This window comes from Gorilla gorilla, chromosome 16, assembly GCF_029281585.2.
Source record: "Gorilla gorilla gorilla isolate KB3781 chromosome 16, NHGRI_mGorGor1-v2.1_pri, whole genome shotgun sequence".
Taxonomy (NCBI): Eukaryota; Metazoa; Chordata; class Mammalia; order Primates; family Hominidae; genus Gorilla; species Gorilla gorilla.
The window spans coordinates 66,551,515-66,574,352 of record NC_073240.2 but is presented as its reverse complement, the minus strand read 5'-3'; the positions used below and the strand labels follow the sequence as shown (position 1 = coordinate 66,574,352).

Sequence of the window (22,838 nt, the reverse complement as noted above, 5' to 3'; positions counted from 1 at the left end):
ACCATGTTGGCCAGGATGGTCTCGATCTCCTGACCTCATGATCCACGCGCCTTGGCCTCCCACAGTGTTGGTATTACAGATGTGAGCCACCACACCCAGCTGGATGGGGTAATATATTAACAGTAAAGAATCTGAATGAAGCCCATCCTTAGGTGAAAGTTTACAAATATTCCTAATGTTGTAGTATACCAAGACTTACTTCTTGCTAGCTATCAACCACCAAAAAACATGCATTTCCCTAATAATTAGGTAATGTTCAATATTCAGTCACGCAAAATAGAAATCTAGTCTTACAAAATAAATCTTTTAGTTTTGTAAACTTTCCTGACAACTAGCAGAGTGCATTGTATATAACAGTACAAAGATTGAGGGAATGAATTCTATGCCTAGGCACATGGCATTTAAGGTTTTACTTTTTAAAAATCCACAAGGCAGTGTGGTTTGGTAGAAGCCTATTGGCCCAGGGATTGTAAGGCGTCTAGCCATGTGATTTGGGAAAACTCATTACACCTTTCTGAGCTTTAGTTTCTTCATCTCCAAAATAGGATTTTCCTATGTATCCAGTGTATTTCATGGGGAGTTTGGAATGCTGAATTCCAAGAACCGATTGGTATTTATGTAAAAGACAAACTAAAAAACTAGGAATCTAGGAATCTGGATTCTAGTCCTAGCTCTTCTCATGCTTTTGGGTGTACTGTATATGACTTTGGACAAGCCGCAGAGGGAAAATGGTCACTTTTTGAAGATGAAATGTTCACTAGATGATCTCTGAGATTCATTCCTGATAAAAATAATCCTATGTTCTGGATCAGAGAAACATGAAATCAATTTATGAGTGTCATTCTCATGAAGACATTATGATGTAGGTCAGATGATAAACTGTAAATCCATTTTTTTAAAATTGCCTGCCTCACATTAACTTTTTTATAGCCCAATCCATTTAGCCCCACCCTTGTCCAATTGTCCTACATGTTACCTAAACTCTAACCTTGAGATCTTCCTTTGCAACTGATGACCATTTTTATTACCCTTAGTATTTCAACTCCTGGCCCTACCCTTGCAGCAAACAGGGCCTTACTTTATGTGATCATCAGAATTTGAAATGGAAGAATATGTTTCTTGTCTCTTTTCATAATGCCACTAATTCCCCATTCCCTTTTAGCATACAGCTAGTTAAAAATGAATTGTATTATTAGGGAGACTGAGGCAGGAGGATCACTTGAGCCCAGGAGTTTGAGACCAGCCTGTGCAACATAGTGAGACCTTGTCTCAAAACCAACAAATAAAAGCCAAAAAAAAAAAAAAAAAACCCAAAAAACCAAAAAAATGACCTGTATAATTATATCCTCTCTTTAGCCTGACATCAAGGGTTCTGTGGATCTCTTTTCTTCAACTGTACCATGCATTACCTTCCAGAGAGAACTGCACAGGTACGGAGCAGTTTGCACCGCCTGATTGGGCCATCTTCAAAAGCCTTTCTTTCGGCCAGGTGTGGTGGCTCACGACTGTAATCCGAGCACTTTGGGAGACCGAGGTGAGTGAATCACCTAATGTCAGGAGTTTGAGGCCAGCCTGACCAGCATGGTGAAACCTCGTCTCCACTAAAAATACAAAAATTAGCTGGGCGTGGTGGCGCATGCCTGTAATCCCAGCTACTCGGGAGGCTGAGGCAAGAGAATTGTTTGAACCCCAGAGGCAGAGGTTGCAGTGAGCCAAGATCACGCCATTGCACTCCAGCTGGGGCAACAATAGCAAAATGCCATCTCAACAAAGTAAAAAAATTTTAAAGAAAATAAAATAAAAGCCTTTCTTCCATTTCAGATCTAATATAGTCAAGTAAAAGCCTCATCTCAATTCGACTTCCTTCTGTTTCTCTTTTAGCATAATTTTAAACTATGTAAGTTATTATGACATAAATCTAATACATCAAGAAGATGTTTATTAAAATTAAATCTGCCGTTAAGATAATTACAACCAGATATGAATACTTGCAGGGTTATGAATGGGAAATGTAGAGGAAGGTTTTCCATTTCTAGGAGATAATAAAGTGATGCTGACACTAGAGAGCCCAAAATAGCTTTGGGGGATTATTTAATTAACAAGGTAACCACCTTACAAGAGGCTTTAGAAATCTTTTTTGTTTTAAATTTAAATGTTTATTATTAAAAGTCTATTATTCTCCAAATCTTGAATAAGCTAATCGTTAAGAGTTTCTCCCTTCTGGACTAACTTTGCCCTTGATTTGGCGCACCTGATATAACTAACTGATCAGTTTATTTGTCTGCATGCACATACGTAGGAAAGAACAAGATGCTTTTAGGGGCGGCAGCAGCTTAAATGCTTTCTCTCAATTAAGAGCCTTGTGTTGACAGTCTGAAAGTGTTCCAAATGAGAGACTATCTCCACCACTCTAGAGAGGGGTAGGGGAGAGAGAAGCATAGGCCCTAGTCCCCTGCTCCTCTTAGGTAACATCAGGACTGGACATTGATGAACTTTCCACCAGGAATAGAAAGAAAGGAGAGGAGGAAGCTAGCAATCTCCAATGATGTCTGGAACAACTGATCATATTTCCTTAGAAAAATCAGCCTGCCAACACAGGGATGGTTGAAGAAGGAAAGAGAAGAGATAGAAAATCCAGCTGGGTGCGGTGGCTCACGCCTGTAATCCCAGCACTTTGGGAGGCTGAGGCTGGTGGATCACTTGAGGTCAGGAGTTTGAGACGAACTCGTTGCCTGGCCAACATGGTGAAGTCCCCTCTCTACTAAAAATGCAAAAATTAGCTGAGCATGGTGGCATGCACCTGTAATCCCAGTTACTCAGGAGGTGTAATCCCAGTTACCTGGGAGGTGGAGGTTGCAGTGAGCCAAGACTGTGCCACTGCACTCCAGCCTGAGCAACAGAAAGAGACTCTGTCTCAAAAAAAAAAAAAAAAAAAAAAAGAGAGAGAGAGAGAGAGAGAGATAGGAAATCCAATTAGATGACTACTGCAAAATTTCAGGCTAAAAAACAAACCAAAAGGTGTGGGTTTGAACTAGGTCAGTGGGAATGGGGATGAAGTGAGGGAGGATACTATTGATGTTAAGGAGATGACAACAATTCTTTTTCAAGATTAATTAGGTGTCAATGAATGAGGGAAAAAGAGGAGTTGATGACTCAGGTTTTGACTTTTTTTTTTTTTTTTTTTTTGAGATGGAGTCTGTCTCCCAGGCTGGAGTGCAGTGGCATGATCTTGGCTCACTGTAACCTCTGCCACCTGGGTTCTAGTGATTCTCCTGACTCAGCCTCCAGAGTAGCTGGGACTACAGGTGCATGCCCAGCTAATTTTTGTATTTTCGGTAGAGACAGGGTTTCACCATGTTGGACAGGCTGGTCTCGAACTCCTAAAAAAAAAAAAATTCAGTCTCCACAGGTGGCTTTAGCTTTTAGGTGCATGGTGAGTTCAACTATAAATTATTCAGGAAATGAGAAATTATAGGAGTAACAGGTTTGGGGTAAAGATAATGACTTCACCTTTAAATGCTGAATTTCAGGTATACTTGGGACTGAGCTATCTGGAGGCAGTTGAATATACAATCCTGAAGTGCAGGAGAGAGGTATGGACTAAAGACGTGTGTGTCTCCTATTCTGAGTGATTATATAGACAGAAAAGAGGAGGGCTTTTTTTTTTTTTTTTTTTTTTTAGTTTATTCTCAATTGCAGGTGTTTCCCCTTGCTGGCAGAGTTCCTTTAAGTCTTGACAATAAAAAGGGCATTCTTGTTGTCCACCCTTGTAGGATGCATGTCTGGGCCAATCAATAAAAAGAAAAGACTTGTGGTGTCTGATTTGTTCTGCTTCAGGTTTCCCAAATAGCCTAGCTATGACAACAGTGCTGAGTTCATGAGAAAAGCTGACTCATATTTCCTGCAAGTCAGCACAGATATCCATCCTTCCAAAGAATTTGAACCTCTGGCCACACCCAAAGACAATCAAAGTATTGCAACAATTTATGAGCATCTCTTTCTTTTGTTATCTCTATTATAAAGATACAAAGTAAAAACAAACAAACAAACACACCTTTCCTTCCTTGTACCACCCTCAGCCCCATTCCCCAAACAACGATGTCCTTATCCTTCAGAGAAAGTCCAGTTTCTCTCAGGGTTGGTTCAAATGCCGTCTATTTTGTCACTTCAATTCTCACAATGAGAATTAATCACTCCACTCGCTTGGGCTCCCATAGCAACGAGTTTACCAATCTAGCATAGAATTTGTCATAGTTTGACTTTTACTAAAGTTATATGCCTAGGAACATACTTTTTGCCTCTAATGTGTGCTTATCTGTCATTGTTTTCCTTCTGTGCCTAGCGCAGTGTTTTGTATACAAATGTTTTCTGAAGTGAATTTGTTAAAAGTTATGAAAATATTGTCTACCACTTCAAGAAAGTCAGAGGAGTATACTTCGTGGTTAATGACAGTTAAAATACATATTTTTAAAACAACTCCCCTGCAGATAATTTAAGAAGTAAAAATTCAACTTATAAGGAATTGCTGAAAGAGGTAAAATTGTTAATTTGAGGAAAATGTTGAGAAGTGATCATTTTCAGAAATTTGAAAAAGTGCTGAGTCAAAGATATGACTCCTCAGATGGCTACCAAAAGGGCAGAGACAGCAATGGCTCAGACTGCTACAGCTCTCCTGTCCTTGGCCACTCTTCTCAAGCACCAGGTTTAGAATTTGTATTTCTTTTTTTTTTTTTTTGAGATAGGATCTTGCTCTGTCACCCAGGCCAGAATACTGGGGTGGGATCTTAGCTCATCGCAGCTTTGAACTCCTGGGTTCAAGCAGTCTTCCCAACTCAGCCTCCCAAGTAGCTGGGACTACAGGCATGTGCCACCATGTCTGTTTTTTGTTTGTTTGTTTTTGTTTTCTTTGTAGAGATGAGGTCTCGATATGTTGCCCAGGCTGGTTTCAAACTCCTGGGCTCAAGTGATCCTCCCACCTCGGCATCTCAAAGTGCTGGTATTGCAGGCATGAGCCACCATGCCCAGCCAGAATTTCAGAATTTGTCACTTCTAACATGACTTTTCTTACTATTATTCTTGAAAATTGTTCAGATAATTTCTTTTTTTTTTTTTTTTGCAACCTCTGCCTCCTGGGCTCAAGCGATCCTCTCCCACCTCAGCCTCCCAAGTAGCTGGGACTACAGGGATGCATGCACCACCATCATGGGCTAATTTTTGTATTTTGGTAGAGATGGGGTTTTGCTATGTTGCCCAGGCTGGCAGATAATTTCTTTCAAAAATAATTTCATCAGGTTTGTGTTTTTAAGAAACAAATGGATAATTTGACCACATTGCTAATAAATTTTAGTTTTTGGATTAAATACATTGGAATGTCACTCAAACACTGTTTCCCAGTGAATACAATTTGTCAATATGGATTCTGCTTTGTGACACATCTAAATAATTTCTAATAGGCCATAGATCCCTGGTAGTTTTTCTCACCCATAAGGAAGCCCTGTAGCATAGCTATCAAGGACTGCTTTATAGGCCGGGTGTAGTGGCTCATGGCTGTAACCCCAACACTTTGAGAGACTGAGGAGAGCGGATCACCTGAGGTCAGGAGTTCGAGACCAGCCTGGCCAACATGGTGAAACCCCCATCTCTGCTAAAAATACAAAAATTAGCCAGGCGTAGTGGAGGGCGCCTATAATCCCAGCTACCCGGGAGGCAAGAGAATCGCTTGAACCCAGAAGGTGGAGGTTGCAGTGAGCCAAGATCACGCCACTGCACCCCAGCCTGGGCGACAGAGCAAGACTCTGTCTTAAAAAAACAAGGATTGCTCTCTAGAGGCTCCAGGTTTTCATTTAAAGATGTGAGAAACTTCTGGTATAGCAATTAAGGTACATAGATTTAACAGGTGGAGAGGATTAGGCTGTACAACAGCTTGCGCTTCCATTGCTTTAAATGGTTATTGGTTTCATAGTTTTCCTTCACGCATCATTCAAATCACAGCATTTTAAAATAACTTCTAAGAAATAGCCGGATACAGTTCCACATATAAAATATGACAATTTCAGAAATGGCATGGGGCCAAAATTTATTATCCAAAAAATTCTATTTGGCTCATGTCTACATTGTTAGAATCCCTTGCCCAAATCACATCTAGGGTTTAGGTTTAACTGTGACTATAGTCACATATGCCTGGAGTGTTGAGAGGACTCCTGATATGACTGTTAAGGGGGGCTCTGAGGTACGATATTTCCTGGGTACACAGTCAAATGCTGCGTATTGGTTTTCTACTGTTTATTAATATTGTTCTTTAAGAAGCTATTTTCTCTGATTAAAAAAACCTTCACGCCTTTTAAACTTTTGAAAGGTTTTAGAATCTCATTGTGTATGCTACATGCAACTATATATCTATAACATTTTAATTGGTACTCTGTAGATGAAAATATTTGTGTGTGTATATATATATATATGCACATATATATGTATAACCAACTAAAAGAGTGCTTTTGCTGCTAGTGGAATATTTTGATATGCCAAGCTACTCCTTAAAGAGGAATTGACCTGATACGTCTAGCAACACTTAAAACTAATGAAAGGCTAAATCTGTGTCCAATAGGTAAAGACTTGGGAGGGTTCCAAACTGGACTTTAAAAAAAGCTTTTTAAGGTAGGGCACAATGGCTCATGCCTGTAAACCCAGCACTATGGGAGGCTGAGGTGGGTGGATCACTTGACCCCAGGAGTTCAAGACCGGCCTTAGGCAACATAGTGAGACATAGTCTCTACAAAAAACAGAAAAATTTGCCGGGTGTGATGGTGGGCACCTGCAGTCCCAGCTACTCCAGAGGCTGAGGTGGGAGGATCGATTGAGCCTGGGAGGGAGGCTGTAGTAAGCCGTGATCAGGCCACTGCACTCCAGCCTGGGCAACATAGCAAGACTCTGTGTCAAAAACAAGTCTTTTTTTACAGCTTTAACTGACATACAGAGGACTACATATATTTAAAGTATGCAACTCGATTGTTTTGTTTTGTTTTAAAGCAAAATCTTGCTCTGTCACCCAGGCTGGAGTGCAGTGGCACAATCTCGGCTCACTGCAGCCTCCGGCTCTGGGGCTCAAGCGATCCTCCCACCTCAGCCTCTCAAGTAGCTGGGACCACAGGCGCACGCCACCACGCCTGGCTAATTTTTTGTATTTTTGGTGGAGACAGGGTTCTCGCCATTTTGCCAGGCTAGTCTTGAACTTCTGAGCTCAAGCGACCCTCTTGCCTCGGCCTCCCTAAGCGTTGGGATTACAGGCATGAGCAAAGGCGCCTGGCCTCAGTTATTTTTATAACCTTTATAGCATGTTTCCCCTTAAAATGTGCTGAAGTACTTTTTTATTGTCCCTCTTCTCCCACTAAACTGCAGTTTCCTGAAGGGAAAGGTTTTCTGTTTCCCTCACCACTGTGCACCCTCTGTATGGATGTTTGTTGACTGAATGAATGAATACAATGAAAGAACTGGAGGTAGGAAATAAAGTTGTAAACTTGGTTAGTAAAAGGCTATGCAATTTAGGAAAAGTTGACTTTAAAGCAGAGGGATTTTGGGGGTCCTGTTTCTTCTTTCATTTGTCCATGGAATAATGTCTAACATTTATTGAGTACTTTCAAGCACTATACTAAGTACTTCACAGGTACTATAGAATTTAACTCCCGAGCAACCCCATGGGGGTAATCAAGCTTTATTAACCTCACCTGTCAACAGCCATCAATGGTGGAGAGCCACAGTCAGGTTTAAGTAGGCCGTACCCAATTAATCCAAAGTAATCGACACCCCGTCAGTCAACAATAGCTGTTTCACCAACGTACTTTTCGGAGAAACCCCCTGAATTCCCCGCTTTACCTTTCTATCTTGGACCGAAACCTACTCGGCGGTTGCTAACCCTTAAGGGAGTTTCCTGGAGAATCTGAGCACCCTTGGTGGAGGAGCAGCAGCTGCTCAGACCTAGCAAGTCTGAGACGAACCGAGCAAGGCAATCTCAGGACTCCCAGAGTGCCGGGGAGGAAGGAAGAAACAGGTCAGTTGGCGCGAACTGGATTCTTGTGCCTCTGGGAGACGAAAGGTGAAGGGATTGTACGCTTCGCCCACGCCAGCCTGGGGCTTGGGAGCTCCTGACCCGACGGGGAACCGCGGTACGTTTCCCCAACTACACCGCACGTCACGGGCTAACGCGACTTAGTCCCGCCCACCTTCTCCGCCCCATCATCAGTTTGGCGCTAGGACCCCACGACCCTCAACTCGGCCCTCTCCTCCCACTCGGGCCAGATCCGGCCTTCGATTGGTGCTCGCGGGCGTGATTCCCGCCCCCGCCCCTTCCGTCATTGCCAAGATGGCGCCGGTCGCGGTGGCCGCGGAGGCTAGAGTCGGAGAAAGAGGCGGAGGCAGTGGCGGCCGCGAGGGGAGGGGGAGTCCCGTCTGACTGAGACGGCAGGCCTGGGCGCGCGGGCGGGCGGGGGTGCCGCGAAGGGCGGAGCGCCGGGCTGGGGATGAGCTAAGCGGGCTCAGAGCGCCGCGGCATTCAGCCCCTCGTGTCCCGCTACCGCGCGTGAGGGATTCCGGCGCCGCTCTCCGAGCTCGATCCGCTGCTCGCACGGGAGCCAGCTGGGAGGTGAGTGCGGGGGCGGCGACCCGGGCAGCGGTGGCAGGTGGAGCTGTCACGGCCCGGAGAGGTGACAGCCGGGGGCGCGGGAGCGGGGCGGGCGGGTTCGGGGAGGCGGCACGGATGGCCGAGATCTCCGCCCGAGAGCTCCTGAGATCCGGGAGGTGCTCCGCGGCTCGGTCCGCCCCGGGATGGCGCGGCGGTGCTGAGAGTAGCACCCGCGCCTCGGCGTCGGACGCGTGGGGGGCTCCTGTGTTTTCATTCCAGATTTTCTATTCCAGGCTGGCCTGGGGCTGTTGTTATTTGGGAGTGGGGGCGGGGAGGGGGAGGTCCTGGATCTGGGATTTTGACAAGCCCGTTACGTAAGTCGGAGGTGGCTTCCCGGAATCCCACCTGCTCGGTATCTGAGACAGGCGGCGGGGGGAGCCCGGGGTGCCTGCAGGCCCACTTTTCCTCCCAGGGTCTGTCCAGCCTTCCCCGGCCCGCGGGCACGGGTTCTGCGTGAGCGCGGCCAGCGTCCAAGTTGGCCAGTTTTTTTCTAGTCTTTTTGGGGGGGTGTGTGGTGGGGGAAGGGAACTGTTCCTGGTTACCACCATTCTCTTTGAAGTTTATTGTTTTCTGGAGGTGGGGGGCAGGAAAAACAGTAAAGAGCTTGTGACCTAAAATTGGGTCGCAGCGACAGCTTTTCATTATCGTGCTTTTAAATGACAGATGTGCTGGAAGATTTTTGTTGTTGTTCCAATGTGCTTTTAATTCAAACGTATGGTTACGCCTAGAACCGTAGAGAGAGATTTTTGTCTTATAGGACAGTTATTTCTTGTTTGCAACAGCAGGACAGGCATCAGTCAACAGGCGTGTATTTATTTGAGGAGAAAACGCGTGTCAGCCAGCTAGAGACCCGTGAGGGCAGAAATTGTATTACTCTGTGAATATGTTATTCTTTAAAATGTATTATACGTTAATGAAAAGAATAGCCCGAATGTAGAAGAAGTCTTACAAGATTACAAGCTGTTATTTGGTGTGTATATAGTCTCCTTCTATTTTCTGTTTACCCTAGTATACCTCTTCTCTCCTTGGGGGAGGAGGTGGAGACACCTGTAAACAGCGTAGCCCCGGTTACGCTAATCTATTGTAGTACATTTGGGATTATTTTAAGAAGTATTCTGGGGGACCTAAGATTGGGTAATAAGTAAGGACTCTTGAGCAAGTTATTCAGTTTATGTTGATAGCGGTTCTGGGATTCGACTTCTGAAAACTTAAGTATACAAAATTTCTGAGCTGTTTGAACCCTGTTTGAACTTAAAATAAAATATTATATTTGGCTTCTTTTTTGCAAAGTGTTTTGGGCAGAATTAAACATTTTCGGCAATTTTTACTTTATTTTCACGATTTCCCTTTGAACCACAGCTCTCAGTAGGAGTCCAGAACAGCATATGTTATCATCATCATTATATATAATATGTTACATAATTTTCTTTTTCTGAATGATTAAACATAGACCTACTTCACTGTGGAGTTTAATTTTTGTTTTATATTATTTTTTAAGCCCCTTCCATTCTGGGATCACTGTGGAATTTTATAACAGTGTACTTGCTGAGAAAGTTAATTGATCTTGATACCAGTCGCAAATTGGGAATAAATATAGATAAATTTTGGTCCAAGTTTTAAACTTATATACACAAATTTACATTTTTGAAAATTGGTGAAGCAATATGAATTTTTTGTCTGTGCAAGAGAGCCAGGAAGTTGATGCTGATTTGTTCTGAACTTTTCCACATGAATTACCACTGGTTTAAAGAGTTATTGATTCTCAAGTTCCTGGAACTGTTGTCCTATTTCTGGTAACTTGAATAGTATTTAGTATAATTGGGAGGCTAGAAGAAGAGACTACATGACATTTACTAATTCATTAAAAAAATTATGGCAGAATTGTAAAATAAAATTAGCTGGGATTAATAGAATTGTAAAATAAAAGTAGCTGGGACTACAGGCGTGCACCACCGTGCTTGGCTAATTTTTGTATTTTTTGAGACAGGGTTTTGCCATGTTGCCCAGACTGGTTTTGAACTCGTGAGCCCAAGCAATCTGCCCGCCTTGGCCTCCCAAAGTGCTGAGATTACAGGCGTGAGCTACCGCACCCGGCCAGTTATTACTCTTATAACTGCTATTATAAAACTTGGTTTTCCAATGAGTGGTATTAGTTACATTATATTTTGTTGTTTGCAGAATTTTTCAAAGCATTCTATGTCCTACAAAAACCTAGTTAAAGCACTGATGCAGATAGAGGTGTTTGGTATATAATAAAACTTGTGCTATTCCTACTTAAATTGATGGTGCGTTGTTCTAGGTGGAAAACAAAAGTTGCTCTAGCAGGAAAATTGACTTGTTATTCTTGCCTTCTCTGATGTCAGAGACTTATCTTTGTTGGATTTTTCCTTTTTCCTACCACAGGTAGAAGAAGAGTGACTGAGAATAGCTGATACATTTTTCTTCCTTATTTTTGTTTTTTTTATCTAATACCCTAGATTGATTGTTTATTCAGTAGAATTTGTGGGAGGATGCTGGGCGTGGAGGGAGTCAAGCACACCACACTTTATTATTGTATATCATAGTTATCACTTTGAATTCTACAAGACCAATGTAGAAATGTACTTTTAAGAAGTGATTAGGCCCTATGAGGTGGCTCACGCCTGTTATTACAGCCCTTTGGGAGGCCAAGGCAGGAGGATCCTGTGAGCCCAGGAGTTTCAGACTGCAGTGAGTTATGATTGTGCCACTGCACTCCAACCTGGGCAACAGAGTAAGACCCTGTCTCAAAAAACAAAAGTTTTTTTAAAACTTAGCATTTTATAAGAGTGGAACAATTTTAATAGTCAAATGCATTATAATATGGGAATGGTGAAATTAATGATAATCTATATGGTGGATACAGCTTCTAAAAATCATTTTAAAAATGTACTGACATAAGAAAGTATAATATAATATTAAGAGAAAAATTAGGATATAAAGAAACATATACATGTAAATGGCAAAAAGATTTGCAGGAGACATATAAAATAGTAAGAGATGTTATCCCTGGGTGATCGGATTATGGGTAATTTTTATTTTAGTTTTTGTGCTTTTCTCTATTCTGAATAATTATTACTTTTTTTTTTTTTTTTTTTAAGACAAGGCCTGGCTCTATCACCCAGGCTGGAGTGCAGTGGCGTGATCTTAGCTCACTGCAACCTCCACCTCTTGGGCTCAAGCCATCCTCCCACCTTGGCCTCTTAAGTAGCTGGGACTACAGGTGTGCACCACTGTGCTTGGCTAATGTTTGTATTTTTTGAGATGGGGTTTTGCCATGTTGCCCAGCCTGGTCTTGAACTCGTGAGCCCAAGTAGTCTGCCCGCATTGGCCTCCCAAAGTGCTGAGATTACTGCACCTGGCCGGTTATTACTCTTATAATTACAAAGAAGACATTGAAATATTTTCAAGGGTCATAGGAGAAAATACTGAAAATCCCAAATAACTATTGCTACAGTAGGAAAACTATCTTAAGATTCATTGTTAGCAAAACTAACCCAAAATATCATGCTTATTTGCATTACACAATAATAGACACAGCTTGTAATTTAGATGAAGGTGTTCTCTTAACCAGCACTGGCCAGGCACAGTGGCTCACGCCTGTAATCCCAGCACTTTGGGAGGCCGAGGTGGGCGGATCGCAAGGTCAGGAGATCGAGACCATCCTGGCTAACACGGTGAAACCCTGTCTCTACTAAAATACAAAAAATTAGCCGGGCGTGGTGGCGGGCGCCTGTAGTCCCAGCTACTCGGGAGGCTGAGGCAGGAGAATGGCGTGAGCCTGGGAGGCGGAGCTTGCAGTGAGCCGAGATAGCGCCACTGCACCCCAGCCTGGGTGACAGAACAAGACTCTGTCTCAAATAAATAAATAAATAAATAAATAAATAAATAACCAGCACTAACCTTGTAATAGTTTTACATATGTGGATTTTTGTGTCATTAAACATTGCTTCTCTCCAAGCTTTTTCTTTCCTCCACCAAAGCTGTTCTGTGTTGACAGTGCCACCTATTGATGGATTCCTCTGCTTAGTCATTTCCCCATTACTTCATCAGTCAGTAGGCAATGGTCTTTGATTATGAGATGCCAGATAATTTGCTAGTTACTGAGATTACAAAGGTAAATAAATGAATAGTGATTTCTGCCCTCAGACCTTGGGTCACGATGCTTTTTTTGCTTTTTGGACCATCAGTACATATTGTGTACTCTGCTTTTCCTGTTTCTCTGCCAGTAGCCTGGCACCTTAGGCAGTATCTTTTTCCTGGTGCTCTTATCCTTTTGTAACTTTCTTCATGGGAAGGTATGCTGTGAGTTCTAGACAAAAAATTTACAAATAAATTTTTGAAACATTACTTGATTGTAGGTTCTGGAATCCTATATTTAGAAGGGCTGGGTATATATTCATCTATGGCCGTTATTATTTTTAAAATGTGTGACACTTTCTTAGTTCCTACTTTGTACTTCCTTCTATTAAAAATCACAAGTAGAAAGCAAGAGAGAGAAGAGACAAAAAAGAAAGAGGTAGAAAGATATCAAGGGAATTTTCCTGCTAGTGTTATACTTTATTTTCACTGAGAATAGTGAGTCATTAAAATGTATAGTAAGAGAGATACTGTTTCTGATATACTTTGTTAAAACCTGTCTCCCTTGATCTGTGTAAAAATGTGTTTTCCATATGTATGTTAAAGTGTATATACATACATAAGTTCACACAGTTTAGCTGTTTTTGTTTTCAAATGAAAGCTGAAATATGAAGATCAGAACTTTATTAAATTTCTTAATTTTATTGTAATATTTTGTAGATGATTTTTATTTTTGAAAAGTTTTAAAAATAAATAGCAAAAATGTATACACCCACATACCCACATATAAAATGTTAACATATTTCATTTTTGCTTCAAATATATATTTAATTTAAAATAACTATTTATATCATAGTTATCACATTGAATTCTAAAAGAGCAATGTAGAACTTTATACTTTTCTTGAATATTACAGATCATGTTAAAGTCCCTTTTGTTCTCCCCAGTTTTATCCTCCTCACCTTCATCTCCCCTCCCAGAGGAAATTGTTGTAATGAATTTGATTTGTATCCTTCCAGTTTATCTTTTAATAAACTATATATATGAGCAATGACATGGCATTGCTTTGGGTGCTTTTGTAGAACATGTACGTTGTAGTACATTTCAAATCATACTCCCTTGGTGTGAATCTTGACTCTGCTACTTAATTTTGTGACCTTAGGTAAGTTATTTAATCCTTTACATGCCTCAGTGTCCTCATCTATCACATAGGGATGATAGAGGTGTCCACTTCATACAATTTTTGTAAAAATTAAATGAGCTTATTTATTTGTTTTACTTATTTTTATTAATTTTTTTTTCTTTTTAGAGACTGGGTTTCATCATGTTGCCTAGGCTGGTCTCAAACTCCTGGGCTCAAGCAATCCTACCGCCTTGGCCTCCCAAAGTGCTGGGATTACAGGCATGAGCAACCGTGCCTGGCCTAAATGAGCTAATTTATATAAGGTGGTAAAAACTGAGCCTGGCACTAAAAAAAAAACAAAACATGTTATGTTCTAGTAAGTTTAAGCAGCTGTTAATATGATTGTGTCATGGTATAATGGATTTTAAAGCTTGCTTTTTTCATTTTATTTTTTTCTGCCCTCAATCCTTGTTGATACTGTAGATGTAGTTCATTTATTTACACAGCTGTATAGTGTTCCAGTGAATGAATATATACAATTTATCATTTCTTCTATTGATGAGCATTTAAATTGTTTTCATTTTTTATCTATTATAAACATTGCCTCATGAATATTCTTGTAGCTCCTGAAGCAACATGCCATAGTTTCTCCAGGTCATATACCTGACTGTCAAATTGCTGGGTCCTAGGATATAAATATTTTTCCCTTTATAAGATATTTATAGGATATTGCAAACAATTTCTGTTTTTTCATATCCTTGCCAGCAGTTAGGGTTATCAAATTCTTTGATTTCTTACTGATTTGTAAGTTTTTTTGTTTGTTTTTAGGTATTTTCAGGATAGTTACAAATGTTAGGAAAACTTATTTTTATTTGGCTTTTGAAATTTCCAGATTTCTTGAACAGTGACCAATATGGACCCAAGTTACTGTAATTTTGTCCTATAGTATATATTGTTGATAGTGAGCTTTCCAATGTACTTTCTCCAAGTATGTTTAGTTATGCTCCTTTTCTGAGACCATGAGGAAGTGTTTCAGTGTTTCAGAATTCAATGTGATAACTATTATATACATAGTTATTTTCTATTAAATATATATTTGAAGCAAAAATGAAAAATGTTAATGCTTTATATATGAGTATGTGAGTGTATACTACATTTTTCGGTAATTTTATTTTTAAAACTTTTCAAAAATAAAAATGTCTCATGTACAAAACAATATAACAACAAAAAGAATTTAATAATTTTTTTTTTTTTTTTTTAGAGATAGGATGTTGCTCTGTCACCCAGGTTGGAGTGCGGTGATGTGATCATGGCTCACTGCAACCTCAACCCCTTGGGCTCAAATGATCCTCCTACCACAGCCTCCCGAGTAGCTGATACTACAGGCACATGCCACCATTCCTGGCTAATTTTTTTTTTTTTTCTTGTAGAGACTAGGTTTTGCCATGTTGCCCAGACTGGTCTCAAACTATGTGCCTGCCTTGGCCCCCCAAAGTGCTGGAATTATAATCGTGAGCCACCATGCCCAGCCTTTATAAATTTCTGATCTTTGTATTTCGGCTTTCATTTAGAAACAAAAAAAAATATTTACCACTACAAAAGCCATGTGGATTTTTGTTTTTGAGACAGAGTCTCGTTCTGTCACCCAGGCTGGAGTGCAGCGGTGGCTCACTGCAACCTCCGCCTCCCAGGTTCAAGCAATTCTTTGGTTCAGCCCTCCCAAGTAGCTGGGACTACAGGCATACACCACCATGCCTTGCTAATTTTTGTATTTTTTGTTAGAGGTGGGGTTTCACCATCTTGGTCAGGCTGGTCTTAAACTCCTGACCTAAAGTGATCTGCCTGCCTCAGGCTCCCAAAGTGCTGGGATTACAGGCATGAGACACCGTGCCCGGCCCAGGTGGAATTTTTATTAATATAATTAGTACCACAGTTTTGCTTTAGTCCCAAATTTGAGTGGCCTCCTCCTGCTTGGAGTAGGGTTTTTTGCTCCTGTAGTTCTTACCAATTAAGGAATCAAAATGTGCACATAAAAAAATGACTTATAGGCACTTACACATACAGTATTATAAATGGTTCATCAATGTTGAGATTATTTTGCACAATACTACCTGTATTTCTGTTTTTGTCCAACCCACTATACATGCCTTAAAGGACTAAAATCAGATTGGTTAAGGCAGCAACTTCCCCATATTTTTATTTAATTTGAATAAATGTTTTCTTATAAAATATGTTTAGATTTACAGAAAAGTTACAGGGAGTTAAGGTATACCTTGCACCCAGTTTCCCCTGTTTTTTTTTTTTTTTGTAAGAAATGGGGGTCTCATCATGTTGCCAGTGTCTGACATTTCAATGTTAAATTTGTCACCGTTAAGGAACCAATGTTGGTACATTACTACTAACTAAAATTCATTTATTTGGATTTCGTTAGTTTTTACCTAAGGTTCTTTTTTGGTTCCAGGATCCTATCCAGAATACAACAATACATTTAGTTGACATCTTCCCTTAGCCTATCTGGGCTGTGATGGCATTTCAGACTTTCCTTGTTTTTGATGACTTTGATAGTTTTGAGGAGTATTGGTCAGGGATTTTGTAGAATGTCCCTCAGTTTGGGTTTGTCTGATGTTTTCTTCATGGTTAGACTGGGATTATGGGTTTGGAGGAGGAGAGTCACAGAGATAAAGTGCCGCTCTCATTGCATCATATCAAGGGGAAATACTATCAGTACGGCTTATCACTGATATTGTTAACCTCGGTCACCAGGCTGAGCTAGTGTTTGCCAGGTTTCTTTACTGTAATGTTTTCCCATACTCTTCTTTTTGGAAACAAGTCATTAAGTGTAGACCACACTCAGTAGGTCTGTTTTCTTAAAGGGGAGCTGTCTATAAAATTATTTGGAATTCTTCTGGTATGGATAGTCTTTTTTTCTTCTCCGTTTATATATCTATTCAATCATTTATTTATATATGTATGGACTCATAGATGGTTATTTTATACTTGGGGTCATAATCCTATACTACTTTATTTATTTTGTTGCTCAAATTTTTCTACCAACAGGACATACTCCATTGTTTTGTTTTTTGAGTACTTCCTTACTTTCTGGCACTAGAAGAAGTTCCAGACTCATCTTGTGTATTTCCTGCCCCAGCCCTAGAATCAGCCATTTTTCCAAGGATCCCTGGTTCTATTTTTTGGTGAATCGTGTTAGAAACCAAGATCTGGTTACTCAGTGTGCTCATTGCTGTTGGAATGTCATGACTTCTAGGCCTTTTCAGTGTATAGACCTGGAAAATATATGTATGTATACACATATATAACTATTATCTGTATCTATATTGAGGTAAACATGAGTTCATACTGATGTCTTTGACTATCAGTACTGTATAGTTCATTCTGGCTTTACTCTGCTATCTATTACCTCCCTCTCCAAAAGTGAGAAATCTGGCTCGCGCCATCTGACATCTGTTAACTTATTTGTTCAGTCCCATCGTCCATGTATAGCACTTTTAGAATTGTTAACCTGTATCTCCATGAGAAATGCCTTTACCAAAAAAGAGCAGTGCTTATGTACAGTTCTTTTTGTTGTTAGAGTTTCCAGTTTCAAGTTTCCCAAAGTTACTTAAATCAAACCTTTTCCCCTGACATCTGTATTTTAATTTTATTTTTAATAAATTGATCTAAATTACATGGTAATTATATATAAAGGTTATAAAAAATTTCCCTTGCCCAACTAAAGATCTTTAGCTTTAGATGTGTTTTTTTTTCCTCCTGACTTTTGTGACCAAAAAAAAAAAAAAAGATCCCTTCCATCAGTAGTATTTCCTGAGGTTTAGTCAGAATAGCACTTCTTCATTTGGTTGTTAGTTGACATCTTTACATTTGGACTAAGAATTATTATTGCTTCAGATATTTTTAGTGGTACATATTGATAAATGCTCTTTGATAGAGCATTAAGATTACTGCAACTAAACAAATATGTAATAATATTTGAAAGCTTAAAATGTACCTGTATTCTTGTAGTAACTTTGTATGTTTTAGCTAATTTAACTCCCCCAAGAAGTCTATGAGGTAAATAATTATTTTGCCCATTTATTTTTATTTTATTTTTTTGTTTTCAGGGTATGTGTATGTGTGTATGTGTGTGTGTTATTTTGCCCATTTTAAAGATGAAGAAATTAAGACACAGAGATGTTAAACAACTTGTCCGAGGTCACATTGCTAGTAAATGACAAAGCTGCAGTTTGCAACCAGTCTGATTGTGGAGCCTGCACTCTTAATCACTTTGGCATATTATCTTTAAATAAATAAGAAAAGTTCGAAGAGTAGTAAGGGTAATGAAGGAAGTAAAACAGGGTGATCTGAGAGAATGAACGAAAGAGGGTCCTTAGAGTACTTCTTGGGGAAGCCGTCTCTTGGGAGATTGACACTGGACAAGCAAGAAGGAGCCAGAAATGTGAAGAGCTGAGTGAGGAAAGAGGAATATCAAGTGCAAAGCCTTGCAATACAAAGGGTCCTGGGATGTTTGAGAGCAGAAAGGCACCTGATGATGTGGCTAGGTGTAGTGAACAAGGGTGAAAACAGTCTATGAGGGCCTGTAACACTTACTATATGTGAGGTCCCGTGTAGTACATTGTTTAGTATTCACAGTCACCTACTATCTCAGTTTTGCAGATGAGAAAATTGATAGAGTTGTCTGTATCAATGACAAGGGCCCTTGTGGGGCCCTAAAATCCTTTTTCTCTTATTTACTCTTTATCCCACTGTAGTTTAATTTCTACTTTTTCATATCACTAAAGTTGCTCTTGTAACCAGTGACAATAATACTTTCTCAAGAAACTCTGTCCCATTACTTCCACTATGCCATCCCCTTTTGTGTATTCTCTGCCTGTCCCATAAACAGTGGTGTTTCTGAGTTGGCCAGTTGCTCTTCTCAGCCTTCACATTGTTCTAAGTTACAGTTATCCCTATAGTTTCAGTTACCATGTATCTACCCATTACTCCCCAGGCCATTTTTTCCAGCATCAGTATCTTTCCAAAGCATCAGATTAGATTATTTTATTTATCGTCTTCACTTCAACTCTTCTTGTCCAAACTGGACTTTATTTACCTATCTATAGTTTTTCTTTCAAAGACATCATGGACTACTGTTGACTTCATCAACCAAGGAAGAAACTTTGGAATCATTCATGATTTCTTCCATCTCCCCCTCTCTCTCTCTCATTCCTTACATCCATTTATTTACTGAATTCTGCTGGATTTATCTCCTAAATATTTTTTGAATCAGTCACTTCCCCAGCATCCTTGTTCCAACTTCTGCGTTATTAGGAACTATTTCCTTACCTTTTTGTAGTTTTCCTGTCTTCGGTTTTATCTCCTTGAGATTCACCTTCTCAGAATTGCCAGAATGGTATGTTTGAAACATAAACCTGAAAATTCGTTACTGACTCCCCATTGTCAACATGATAAGGTTTTAGTATGTCATTAAAACTCTCCATGACTTGGCTTCTATCTGGTTCTCTAATCTTAACTCTAGTAATTTCTGCTTTCTACTTTCCACTCCAACTCTGCAGAGCTACTTTTTGAAGATTTGCTGAATATACGTACTATTTCTGGATTGTTGACCATTGCTTATGTAGTCCTTCTGCCTGGAATGCCTTTGTTTCCTCCTTCCTTTTTCTTTTTGCCTACCTAACTCCTTTACAACTTTTAGGACTCAGCCGGGCATTACTTTCTCTAGAACGCCTTCTCAGATCCATACTCTTACCTGGATAATTGGGTCCCTCCCGGAATAATCTATTGGTAACTATGTTATAGCTCAAGCACCCAGACCAGACATGGCACTCAGTAAGAATTTATGGAATGAACTATAGTATTGGAGAAGCAGGATAAAGTAGTTGGCTCCAGACCCAGACTGTCTGGGATTGAAACCTGACTTTGCTGTTTGACTGTGTTAACTCTGTGTACATCATTTTCTTCCCTGTAAATGGGGTTATTGATGCCTTCATAAGGTGTTTGTGAAGCTTAAGTTTGCTAGTGTGAGTAAAGTACTTAGAACAATGCCTATGACTAATAAATATTCAGTAAGTAAGCTATTATAACTATTGTTGCCCTTAAATATTTTAATTTATGTTATCTTCTCCACCAGGCTATGAATTAGTGAATGAAAGAACAGACCAACTAATCCTGGGTTTTAAAATCAAAGACACAACCCTAGCTTTTGAAAATGTCATGGAAAGTTGACCATTAGTCTTTCTAGGAGGTCCAACATTTGGTGTCCTGTCACAAATTTGAAATTGGTGTTGATGATGATTAGTATTTCTTAATTGTACCACTTAATTAGTTGCTTATTTAAAATTCAGCATACTTTTCTTATTAATAGCACTGTTTAAACTCTAGGAATGCCCTTTACTTACTTTTAATCTTCATTTAATCTGTACTGTAGCATTTAACTAGCCTTTTCTCTTTTGGATTAAGGTGTGAGGGAGGTAGCTGTACTAAGACTATATTTTTTTATTCGGGCATAAATGAAAGCATGTTATAGAGAAAGGTTGAACAAGAGCACAGAATGGGCCTAGCGGGGTGGTGCACACCTGTAATCCCAACGCTTTGGGAGGCCAAGGTGTACGGATCTCTCGAGCCCGCAATATGTCATTAAAAATTATTGATACCTCTGCCTTCTTCCATTATTGTAAACAGTTACAATAAATCTTTACTTAAATTTTTTTTTTTTCCCTGCTAGGTGTGGTGGCTCATGCCTGTAATCCCAGTGCTTTGGGAGGCCAAGCAGGAGGATCACTTGAGCCCAGGAGTTTGAGACTGGCCTGGGCAACATAGCTAGACCCCATTTCTCCAAAAATAAAAAAATAAATAAATAAAGTCCAGACACTGTGGCTCACGCCTGTAATCCCAGCCTGGCCAACGTGGCAAAACCCCATCTCTACTAAAAATACAAAAATTAGCTGGGCATGGTGGTATATGCCTGTAATCCCAGCTACTTGGCAGACTGAGGCACAAGAATTGCTTGAACCTAGGAGGCAGAGGTTGCAGTGAGCTGAGATCGCACTACTGCACTCTAGCCTGGGTGACAGAGTGAGACTCTTTCTCAAAAACAAACAAAAAACACCACCTAGCTAGCCAGGCATGGTAGTGTTCCCCTGTAGAGGCTGAGGTGGGAGGATCACTTGAGCCCAGGAGTTTGAGGCAGCAGTGAGCTATGATTGTGCCACACACCCCAGCCTCAGCAACAGTTTCTTGTCTTTAAAAACAAAACAAACAAACAAACTAAAAAACAGCTTTTTTTACTTCTCTTTTTTTTTTTTTTTTTGTGACAGAGTCTCACTCTATCTCCCAGGCTGGGGTGCAATCTCGGCTCACTGCAACCTCTGCCTCCCAGGTTCAAGTGATTCTCCTGCCTCACCCTCTCGAGTAGCTGGGATTATAGGTGCGCACCACCATGCCTGGCTAATTTTTGTACTTTTAGTAGAGACGGGGTTTCACCATGTTGGCCAGGATGGTCTTGAACTCCTGATCCCAGACGATCCACCCGCCTCGGCCTCCCAAAGTGCTGGGATTACAGGTGTGAGCCACTGCGCCTGGCCTTTTTCCTTCTCTTGAATTTGTATCTTGAGATTAACAAAGGTTTTTTTTCCTTCTAATTTTTATTTATTTATTCTGGACATGTGGTCTCGCCATATTCCCCAGGTTGGCCTCAAATTCCTGGGCTCAAGCCGTCTTACTGTCTCTGCCTTCTGAGTGGCTGAAACTGCAGGCATGCACCACCTTATGGGGCCCTAAAATCCTTTTTATAGCAGTCAGTATTTAATTGCATGTTGGCCTCCTCTGAGCTGAAAGCAACATAGCCTTTTATTTATTTATTTTTTTTAATGCGGAGTCTCGCTGTGTCACCCAGGCTGGAGTGCAGTGGCGTGATCTCAGCTCACTGCAACCTCCGCTTTCCGGGTTCAAGCGAGTCTCCTGCCTCAGCCTCCTGAGTAGCTGGGATTACAGGCACGTGCCACCATGCCCAGATAATTTTGTATTTTTAGTAGAGACAGAGTTTCACTGTTAGCTAGGATGGTCTCGATCTCCTGACCTTGTGATCCGCCCGCCTCGTCCTCTCAAAGTGCTGGAATTACAGGCATGAGACACTGCGTCTGGCCTGCAACATAACTTTTTATATGCACTAGGAAACCAAAAAATTCGTGTGACTTCCTTTATTGTGATATTGGTTTTATCATAGTGATGTGGAACCTAACATGTAGTATTTCTGAGGTATAGCTGTAATGACTGTGGTACTGGGGAACGCTTTTTTTTTTTTTTTTTTTTTTTTTTTTAGGTCACTGTATTTTACCACTGAGTATTTTAGTTGAGGACTCTGAAATGTCACGTTTTTAAGATAAATGGGTGTAGATGGGTGGGGAAAACTATACAATGTTACTTTGGCTTGTTAGATAAGACTGGCTGTTATCACCAGAGAAGAAAAACCTCACCCCCTTTTTGGTCAAAATTATAGTAACTGATATTATTTTTCTTTAAAAAATAATTTGTTCAGATAAAGTCTAAGAAATTCCCTATTAATCTCTCATTTTTTCTGGACACCAGAACTTTGTAATAGAATTTTATTCATACTTACTCATAACTACACTGAAGTTGGATTTATAGAATATTGTTTGAAACTGCTGTTTGGTGAATATTTTTCATTTTATTATGCTGAGGAATATCTGAAGATACCAGCTTAACAGCCTTTTTTTTTTTGATACGGAGTCTCCCTCTGTTGCCCAGGCTGGAGTGCATTGGCCTGATCTCAGCTCACTGCAACCTCTGCCTCCGGGTTCAAGCGATTCTCCTGCCTCAGCCTTCCAGTAGCTGGGACTACAGGTGCATCCCACCATGCCCGGCTACCTTTGTATATTTTTATTTGAGACAGGGTTTCACCGTATTGGC

At 40.4% G+C, this 22,838-nt stretch overlaps 1 protein-coding gene and 1 long non-coding RNA gene across 14 annotated transcripts in view; one reads left to right on the top strand and one right to left on the bottom strand.

Annotated features, from left to right (window-relative positions):
• The window catches only part of LOC134757255 (uncharacterized), a 66,834-nt gene extending 58,546 nt beyond the window's left edge, over positions 1 to 8,288 (bottom strand). The window contains exon 1 of the long non-coding RNA XR_010131011.1: positions 7,722 to 8,288. This is a non-coding gene — a long non-coding RNA (uncharacterized lncRNA). The remainder of the gene's footprint in view (positions 1 to 7,721) is intronic.
• A 46-nt stretch (positions 8,289 to 8,334) lies between these two features.
• The window catches only part of DENND4A (DENN domain containing 4A), a 134,292-nt gene continuing 119,788 nt past the window's right edge, over positions 8,335 to 22,838 (top strand). For 7 of the 13 annotated variants that reach the window (XM_055362626.2, XM_055362633.2, XM_055362631.2 and 4 more), the window contains exon 1: positions 8,335 to 8,635. The gene's annotated coding sequence lies outside the window, so the exon portion shown is untranslated. The remainder of the gene's footprint in view (positions 8,636 to 22,838) is intronic. The other 6 variants (XM_055362632.2, XM_055362630.2, XM_063698624.1 and 3 more) reach the window with 3 other exon arrangements.